The sequence below is a fragment of the Pezoporus flaviventris genome, unplaced genomic scaffold (assembly GCF_033815535.1).
Source record: "Pezoporus flaviventris isolate CSIRO_AGI_PZ_B2104156 unplaced genomic scaffold, CSIRO_AGI_Pfla_v1 ptg000007l, whole genome shotgun sequence".
NCBI lineage: Eukaryota > Metazoa > Chordata > Aves > Psittaciformes > Psittacidae > Pezoporus > Pezoporus flaviventris.
In genome coordinates this window covers 32,558,837-32,569,298 of record NW_026892555.1, presented here as the reverse complement: position 1 = coordinate 32,569,298, position 10,462 = coordinate 32,558,837, and the positions used below count along the sequence as shown (strand labels likewise).

Genomic DNA, 10,462 nt, shown 5'->3' with positions numbered 1-10,462 from the left:
GTAAGGCTTGCTTCCACATATATTGAAGATCATACTTGAAAGCTAAAGGTACATATAAAAATAGATGTATGAACCACACATCGTTTGTTTAGTGCAGATGGCTGCCACGTTGTTCCTTTCGTCTACATACCATGAACTATTAAGATAATCAGGTCTATACTTTATATTTTAAATAAAAAAGGGTTTGTAGCTTTTGTCAAACTAGTCCTGATAAGTTCATGATCTTTGGAACTTTTGGACTGTCATAAGGGACTGTCTGTGTTCCAGTTTACTCAAGTGAAGTATTAAGCATGGTTAGGAAGACCACTGCTTGTATACCAGTGGTTCTGCCACTGTGAAAGCTGAGGTGTGCAGTGCATGGGGCAGGGTTCTGCTAAATGAGATGATAGGTTACTTTTATAGTTAAGATGATTCTGGTTCCTTCGTTCTTACTGCTTCTTATGCATTAGTGGGCAGGTCACACCAGCCTTTGCACAGTCTTTTAATTGTGGGTTTCTTGGTTCATTAGTGCCTGGCCTGAGAGCAGCACGGTTCTAATTTAGAGAACTATGGCCAATATCAGGCACAGCTGAACTTAAAAGAGATGTTTTTAGACTATATTAACCACTGTACAAATGTTGCCTGTGCTGAAAAATCAGTCGTAGGGCGTCTCAAAATGACAGCTTAAAACTAGTATGTACTCTTAACTTTGATGTCTTTTTGCTTTAGTACTATATCTGAAAAAAGGTGCTGATACCTATCCCCTCACCTTACAGGTCAAGAAAATATATAAATAAAATTTTCAAATCATCTCATGGTTCTGTGTGTACCACAGAACATCCCAGGAGTGTGCCTATTATATTCAGGAGGTAGCTTCTCTGCTGAAGTGTACATAACATAGTAAGCAAGGAGAAAACAGAACATCAAGTGCTATATAATGCATGCACTGAATAAGATAGGAGGCATATGGAAAAAATTATATGTGCTCAAGTAATTAAAAACTTATTCTAATGCTTGAGGGAAAAGGGTAAATAAGGACAAAAAATAGAAACTACTAATTCTAGTATTTCTCAAGCTCTCAATGTTTGATATCTTTAAATATGTGCAATTCTTTCAGTGAAGCAGGGAGTGAGAGTGCGCAGGCATGCCTGCTTTCCACATTTCATACTGTTTTTTCTGCCCCATATTCCTTGCTGACATGTTACATTGATATCCCACCAGCTTCCCACTTCAAGGTAGCTGCATTGAAGCTTGGATGACAGTTAGCAGTAATTAAGCACAGACAGTACTTCTGCTCATTCACTAGATGTTGTTCTTTCTGCCTGCACCCAATTAACCTTCCCTCATGAGTCCAGAAAGCAAAGTGTATTGTAATTCTTGGGTCATTAAAAAATCCCATGACATTTTTTGTAAGAATAATTTTGTCCTGGCCCCATGTCCTGGCTAAATCCCAATTTGGTTTAATTACTTGAATTATCTGAGAACTGGACAAATGTATTCATTGTATATTTTACTCAAATGCCATGGAACACACTGAAGGACTTATTCAGAAATATATTTGTGAGTGATTCAGCTAGGCCTCTAATACTCAATACTTCAAAAGTATTGTAGAACTAGTCAAAAATGTTATCCAATCCTAATCAACTGGCTTCACTGGATCCTATCTATGAAATTCCCTCTGGAGTTTTATCTGAAAGATCCAATATATTTCTTCTTTAATGATTGTCTCCATTATTCCTGGAAAGATGTCAGTCCCAGGGAAAGTGATACTTTTATGGGAGTCTTACCAAGTAACATTTTCTTGCTGTTATCCTCCTTTATTCCATGAGCCATCTTAATAACTGCACACTAATTCTTAGCTATTTGTGTCACTCCCTGCATCTCACCAGCTCAACATGCTTTAAAGACTTCCTTACTTTAAGCAATGCATTGATTACAGCTGTTGACATTTCCAAATCCCATAGGAGGCCTTCCTATTCCAAGTGTGATCTGTGGGTGAGCTTGGACAAACCATTCATTTCTATACAGAGCATGAGAACAGTTCCAGGTCAAGGTTTGCAAAGAAGAACCAGTGTTCAATCAGGAGTTTTGTTGGTTTTATAAAACTCAGAAAATCTGCTACTTATTCTTAGCACTTTCTATTGGCATTTTGTCAGTTAACCACTTGGAGATATATAGACATTTCTAGAATTCTTTTATAAGATAGCATTGCCAACATTGGATAGTCAATGCACTGTGTTATTCCTTTTTTATGTTTTTACAGACGCAGTAGCAGACCCATTTTATAAATGCGGAAAAAATAAATAAAATATTGATCCAGGCAATTACTGCCTATACTCTTGTATCTTCTTTCTTGCAATCACAAAATGAGTTCTTCATCTCATTTGCTTATGGTGACGGTAGGCATAAATTACTAGAATTGACCAGTCTAAAATGAGTTCTGTGGAAGTCACTGTTCTGTGTAATTGCAGTGTTCAGTGTAATGATGCATTTGCTAGAAGTGCTTAGCTGAGACTTAGAGGAATAGTACCTCACAAAATGTCTATATAGTAACATTCAGAGGCATTTTTTCATCTTTTTTTGTAACAAAAATTGTCTTTACCTGAACAATAGCTTTTAAAATATGTTATCCTTATGTAAATGTATTATCCAATATATCATGTATATGTCTATGTCCTTTCCACTGCATAGTTATTTTCTTCTGAAGGGCCTGAGGTTTAGGCAGCCTTCCATCGTTTTCAGTGATAGGGCAAAACCATTTCCATTTTGATAAGGATTGTTATATGGAAAATAAAACATGCCATGTCTTTCACAGAACCTTTGTTATTGTTCTTTCTTGTTGGAACTGAAAAGAAATGTAACTTAATTGGTGTTCTGTGAATAGAAATTATACTTTATTAGGTGCTCTTCCATCAAACCAGGATTAAATTTTATTTCTTACTACTGAAGAAAAAAGCAATGGCACTTAATTTTGCATGGATTTGCATAAAATACATCCATGGGTTTGTGTAGAAAACTCCCACTATCATCAAGGTACATCAACAGGCTGTGTTGTTCAGGAGAGTTCCACAAAATTGGTTTGAACAGGAAGCAATATCTTTCCTTAGGATTTGAGCATTAGAAGGAGACAGAAGTTATATTTGATCAGAAATGGGGCTCAGACATTAAAACTGCCATGCGGATTCCTTGGAAAGTGTGGCCTGGAGGGTTATGGACAACATCCTCTCTGTGACTGTAAAGTAGCAGTTTCATGAGAGAATGTGTAAACAGAGGTAGCGGATATACCACCAACTGTAATAAAATCATAGAATCATAGCATGGTTTGGGTTGGAAGTGACCTTAAAGATCATCTGCTTACAACCCCACTGCCATAAACAGGGACACCTTCTACTAGAGCAGGTTGCTCAAAGCCCCATCCAACCTGTCCTTGAACACTGCCAGGGATGGGGCAGCCACAGCTTCTCTGGGCAACCTGTGCCAGGGCCTCACCACCATCACAGTAAAGAATTTCTTCCTTGTATCTAATCTTGTATCTGCCTTTTTTCAGTTTAATGCCAGCTCCCCTTGGCCTATCCCTACATGCCCTTGTAAAAAGGCCCCCTTTAGGTACTGGAAGTATGCTTTAAGGTCTCCTCTGAAACTCTCTCAGCCTGTCTTCATAGGAGAGGTGCTCCAACCCTCTGGGCATCTTTATGGCCTCCTCTGGATTTGACTGAGCAGGTCAACATTCCTCTTATGTTGGGGGCCCCAGAGCTGGACACAATACTCCAGGTGGGGTCTCACAAGAGCAGAGTAGAGAGGGAAAATCACCTCCTCTGACCTGCTGGTCACACTCTTTTTGATGCAGCCCAGGATACAGTTGGCTTTCTGGGCTGCGAGCGCACACTGATGGGTCATGTTAAGTTTCTCTTCTACCAACACCCCCAGGCCTTTGACTTCAGGACTGCCCTCAATCCAGTCTCCACCCAGCCTGTATTTGTGTTTGGAATTACCCTGACCCAGGTGTAAGACCTAGCACTTGGCTTGGTTGAGCTTCATAAGGTTGGCATTGGCCCAGATCACAAGCATATCGAGGTCCCTCTGCATGGTATCCATTCCTTCCAGTGTATCAACTGAACCACACAGCTTGGTGTCATCGGCAAACTTGCTGAGGGTGCACTCAATCCTACTGTCTGTGTCGCCGAAAAAGACGTTGAACGAGACTGGTCCCAACACCGATCCCTGAGGGACACCACTCGTTACTGGTCTCCTCTTGGACTTTGAGCCATTGACCACAACTCTCTGAGTGCTGCCATCCAGCCAATGCCTTATCTGCCTAGTGGTCTGTTCACCAAATGCATGTACCTCCAATTTAGAGACAAGGATGTTGTGCAGGACAGTGTCAGTGTTAACTGCCTTGCAGAAGTTCAGGTAGATGATGTCAGTCATGCAGTTTATAAGGAGTTCATCTGTGTGAGCAGAATTTTTTTAAGGTTTTCCTTTCTGTCAGCATTTAAATGCTTCTGGATTTCCTCCAACCCAGTGTGCCTACTAGCTTCATTAGGTTTTGTTTCTGGTCATTAGTACAGCCTATTCAGGGGGAAACTCTGTTGACCTGCTGGCATAGATTATTCAGCCACAAACTTCAGTTGCCTTTGGAGACTAACCTGAAACCCTGAAACTGAGCAAAAGGCCTTTGGCCACAGTGAAGGGTCACACAGTGAAAGTCTGTGTCTAAAGTGTGATTGTCTCATCTCTACTTTTGCCTCTGTTCTTTCCCATATGTAGACTTCACAGAAGTCCAGACACCATTTCCTCCCATTGTCCTGTAGCCTGCTGTCCTGGTGACAGCTGCCCTTAGTATTCACGTTCAGAAATGGATTTTTATAGCACTTTGAGAGTGTAGTCACTGAGTCAGTGACATTAGTGGTTTAAGAAAGGAAAGAAAGGAAGTAGAGGATCAGGTCTACAGTTACTGAAATGAAACCTTCATCAGGCCAACACTGAGACTCTGGAAACCATCGCTCAGAGTGCTTCAAACTCAAATTGCATTTTACTGACAAATTGCCAAGACACATTTGACCTGTGAAAGAGTCTTTTCCAAGAGCTAAATGAAAAATGCATTCTTGTAAATATCATTGAAATTATTCTCAGGTTCTCCTCATGCTCTCAGCCGTTAGCCCCTTCCAGAAAATGGTTTTCAGATTCTCTTTCCTTCCCTCCTATAGATGTAATCTTCAGTCTCTGAAGATGTTATGAGCTGTCTTTATAAATCTCTTTAAAATAACTTGGCAAGTCATAACATGAAATTTCATGCAGCTGAAGAAAAGTACAACAGAGTATCCTGTATTAAAAAAAATATGGGACTAAATGTGAAATACAAAGGCTAAGTTGCGCCTATGGTTGTTTTCTTTACATATGATATACACAGGGTGAAGGGTCTAAAAATACCCTAATACTTGCTTCTTACCAACAGTAAATATGTCATGATTTAAAGCCTCTAAAATCGAAGGTGGTAGCAGGTCAAGCCATTAAAGATACATGCAAAAGAAGCTTCAGTGCTGATCCAGTTACCTTCATGCTACAAAACAGACCTGTGCAAGATTTCTTTGTATAAGAGTATTTTTTCTGTAGACTGGTTAGTTGTTCCCTATACCATACTCATAGTGTGAAGGGGAATTGAGAGCCATGCCCTGAAAAGAGGTAAACCAGGTAAGAAGAAAAAGATGGGTTAGGTGGGTATTTCTTCCAAATCAGAGCTAGTCCACGCTGGGATGTAATTAAATATACTTTAGGCAAGGTACGAAATGGAATGTGACATATATTTCTTTATTCTGGATTTATTAACATAAGTCTGAGTACTGAGACTAGATCTGCATTTTCACCATGGTAGAACTGGGACTGTGATATGTGTTTTATCATAAGGCCCCCCAAATTATGAGAATTCTCAAATATTATTCTCAATTTACCAAAGAAAACACATTGAAAAATGGTTGTCTGCATCAACCCAAATGGAAATTTTCTGTTGTGTTTAATTTTGCTTTACTCTGTGGTTCTGACTCACACAGGCCTAGTTTCCATGGGTACTCAGGATAGTTGATGCCAAGAGTTCCTCAGAACAAGATACCATTTTAGCCCCAAAGAAGTTGTGTGAGTTCCTGCTTGTCTTTCTTTTGCACCCTGATGTTTTTTTCTCAGGCATAACGCTTTCCAGCAGTAGCCATAAGTCTGGTACTACAACCTTACAAAATGATTCATAGCTTTTACTCTTCTCCTCAGCTAGATTAGCTGCAGAAGAAGACATGCCACATGATACCTTCACAACTACTTACTCAGCCCACCAGCTGACAGGGTGCTAACTGGAACTAGCACTGCCAAAATGAGAGTTAATCCTCTGGAGAACTTCAGAGGAGACATACGGTGGTGTAACTTGATTTTTTTTTTTTATTATTTTTTTTTTTTCCTTGCAATGCTGTGGTTGTGTTACAAATTTTTCCTCTCAAATAAAGGAGAGGGTTTAAGTAGAATCAGTGGAGATGACACATGGATGGTGGCACAGCAGGGAACTTTCTGTTACTTTAGATGAAGGTTTGCATTTGTATAGGGGTTTTGGCTGGTTTGAAGCAAATCCCTGTATCAGCTCCATATATGTTCTGATTTAGTTAGGAAAACAATTTTGGATTTTAAATTTCTTTTGGAGGAAGCTAAATACGAAAATCACCTCCAAGTGTTCATCAGTTCATGCTAGCTCTGAGGGGAGAATCCAAAAAAATGACTGACCTTGAACACCTTTGAGCCCCAGCATGGTGGAGACTTCTAGTCCCTTTTTGCAACCCAGTGCATCAGCAAACAGCTTCATGGAAACTGTAAAGATAAATGCTTTGCACATTGCATTGTAATATTCTGCTAAACACTGTTTTCTCAGCATGTGAATAAGCCGCATCTCAGCCTTTTACAAAAATGTCCGTTTCTAGATGGTCCCTCCATGCTGTTTGAAAAGGTAGAAAAGAAACCTAAAATCCATCAGAAACTCATGAAATCAAGAAAACATTCTAATAAGAAAATCACTGCCCTGAAGTGTATATTCTCAGTATCAATTTAAGCTGCAAAAGGCATCTTGCATTGACATGAGTACTGCCTGGCCTTGTCCTTTCTACAGCTGATTCATCAGTCTAGAAGGCAACCAAAAATATTACAAATAAAAGATGGCCAAAGTTTGAAGTAGAGGGGGGGGCATATATAATTGGGAAGGACAGAGTGAGTGGGACTGCTACACTCCTGAAGACTGGCACCTGGTTGCATTGTGAGCCCTACCCACTCAGAGGTACCAAGTTTTCCCTGAGCTGCTCTAGTATCCGTCCTAAGCTGCTTCCAGCATCTGTCCCGAGCTGCCCCCAGCATGTACAAAATGAAGTAGTCAATGAAATCTGCCTTTGCCTCAGTCTTCACGGTTTTACTGTGAGCCAAATGAATTGAAAGAGAACAGATGTGCAAGTTCATTAACATCTGTTGGCAGATGTCACGCACTTCATATGGTGCAACATATTCCCTTGCAGTCTAGCATATGCAATAGTAAATATGTAGTGTACATCAGTATTTTAAGGAGCCAAGTATCATGCTTCCTTTCTCAATACCTCTGCCGTATATGTCAGTGGTCTAAGGTATGAATTTAGCTAGTGTTTTTAAAGCTGGTTTTATGTTGACAGACTAGCAACTATATTCACTTGAATAATAAGAACATAATCACTAGAATTCACAGCTGCATAATAGACAAACTCAAATCAGAGGCAGGAAAAGACAAAATATCTATTATAGTTGATAATCTTCAGATATCTTCTCAGTAATTATCTAATCACTCACAATACAACAGCTGTCTTCCCAAATCAAAGTTAAATGAACACTGATGCAATTACCGTGAAGAGTCACCAAAGTTTTTTATTAATCAAGAGCCAGATCCCTCATGTAATACCCAAGAAAATGTAAATGCAGTTTCAAAGCATCCTTTACTATCCAGTTCAAGGGCCAAATTATTGACCAAATTTATTGCTCCCATTTAAAGCAGTCAGCTACAGATATGCCACAGACTGACATACCTAAATTTTCAGATTATTAAAAATGTCAAACTAACAAAACTAAGCCCCAGAAAAGTACTTAAGCTTTGAAACTAGGCAGCTGAATACCATTAAGTCTAAATGGGTAAGTATAATGAATACATGTGGGCAGACCAGGGCATGGGTCACTCGTGATTGCCCAGGAGATGTCAGTCCTGGTCAGACACTTTCTGATTGCCTAAGCTGCCTTTTGTCCAACCAGTTTTGCATATCCCACATGCCCTTGGTCATCGTGCTTGTAGTAAGAGTGGGTAAAGCCCTTTCCAAATCTTCATTCGCGAAGCCAAGCCATCAATCAATCCATATATATATATAGTAAAAACAAAAAAACAAAAAAACAACAAAAATAAAGTTACTGAAATGATAAATAAGGTGAAATGGAGCAGGAAATGCAAGCTTTAACACAATTTCTTCTAATTGCAGGTTTTTCCTAAGGGAGGACAGCACCATTTAATCAGATTTTTCCTGACATTACATTTTACAAGACTGGGGTTTTATGGAGATTCATGTCATGAATAACAAATGTGCTGTTTTGTACTTGGGTTCCATGAAATATGAAAAATCTTATGCTGAAGCTTATATAATTCAGCCATTTTCAGCTACATTAATATCTTACTTAAAAACAGCTTAAAGTGTAGTGTTTTATGCAGAATTTCTGTGATGAAGGAACCTTTTCCTTCCTGTGCTTCTCCTGTGAGAGATTATTACTTGTAAGGCCAGGAATAAGGATTTAAAGGAGTCCAGGAGCTCTGTTAGGTATCAAGAGGAGAAAAATAAAGGTGAGTTCAAGTTACTGTTTTTTTTAAAGACTTGTCCTAATGAGTTTGTATGCTTCTGGTCTGCGCACCAGTGTATTTTTCTGAAAGCTAACTGCAATATGGCCTCATCACAGACCCCATTGTGCCATAGCCTCATAAATGATGGTCATCCTTACCATGCTGCAGGGCCATTGAGCAAGGTGGGCAGGAGCTGGAGGTGGTGGTGGCATGGGCTGGCTTTCACAGCCATGATCCAGCCAGCCCTGTCTGTCTACAGAACCGTTCAGCCATGTGCAATGCACCATCCGCCTCCTTCCAGCTTTCTGACCATGCTCCTAAAATCCTGCTGTAATCACTCTTCATAAAACCATGCTTTAATATTCAAAAGATCTTACCCATTTTCTGCCAACTGAATTGCAAGTTCCAGTTCTCTGTAAGCACCTGTAGGTTTAGCAGAGGAGAACTAAGTTGTTCAAGCTGTATTCCTCCTCCCTCAATATATCATCAGCTCTCTGCTAATGCAGCAAGACTCTGGGTCAGGTAACAGGCTCTGCCTGGGCTAGTAGCCCAGCGGGCTAGCTCTTCAGATAAGATGGTCTGCTAAATCCAACTAGTAAAATGTGTGCCCTTCTCATTTGGTACAGGACGCAATCATCTCACCATCTCAACCTTGTCTGCTTGCAGTGTCTCTTGGCAGTAGCTGTGTAGCTCTCTTGCTACTGAGCCCCTGTTCCTCTTCCTTCCTCAAGGACACCATTTCTGTTCCTTGATCCTTGCCCTGTCTCCTCCTGGGGACAGGACAGCCAGGCCTTCCCTCCTCCTGCCTGTCTGGACCATGGACCAGCACATCCCTTCAATGTCTTCAGCTGCCATCTCTGGCTTATGTTCTGTTTGGCACCCGGCTTCATTTTCTGTGCCTGATGGTCCATGGGCTGGAAGACACTCACTGACAAGCTGTGCAGCTCAAAGAGCAAATCTCCCTCGTGGCTCTGGTGCTCTCGGTTCACAGGGCAGACCTGCCTAGTGCTGCTGAAGATGGATTCAGAGGACTTGTGTACTACCATTTTACAAAATAATTTCTTTAGTTAACCGCTAATCTCTGGCATGTTCCTCTGATGCTCACAGCAGCATTTTGGTTCATTCTGGCAGAGTCACTGGTCAAAACAGATTGAAGCAGTGTCATCTCCTCTGTCTTTAGCAAGCAGGGTATGATACAGGCCCATATATTGCAACAGAGGAGGGACAGCTGCTTTATAAAATACTATATTTATAAAATACTGGCAAATAGCAGGTAGCATTATGCGGAGAAGGGATCGCTTCATAATTTTACTATAATATTTTCCACCTAAGTAGTTTTCTAATGGTGCTTACTGTTCATGTTGGATTCTGTTGTAGAAAGGCAAGGGAACGGAAATAAACTCCAGTTAGAAGCTTGCTCTTTTTTTTCCCCAAACACAATATAGATCACTTCTGGCAGAAACAAATACCAGAACATGTGCTGTAGTGCTGTTCTGCCATCTCTAACCCTCAGCATCAGAGACACAACCCGAAGGCTGCACTTTATCATTAAGCCAGTTCAACGGGCTATGGCGGTTCCTTAATCTCACAGAATACAGTTGCTCTTTTTTGTCGTAT

At 40.4% G+C, this 10,462-nt stretch overlaps 1 protein-coding gene across 2 annotated transcripts in view; it reads left to right on the top strand.

The window, feature by feature from the left end:
* KCNB2 (potassium voltage-gated channel subfamily B member 2) overlaps positions 1 to 10,462 on the top strand; it is a 190,048-nt gene that overhangs the window by 117,625 nt on the left and 61,961 nt on the right. The window lies entirely within an intron of this gene.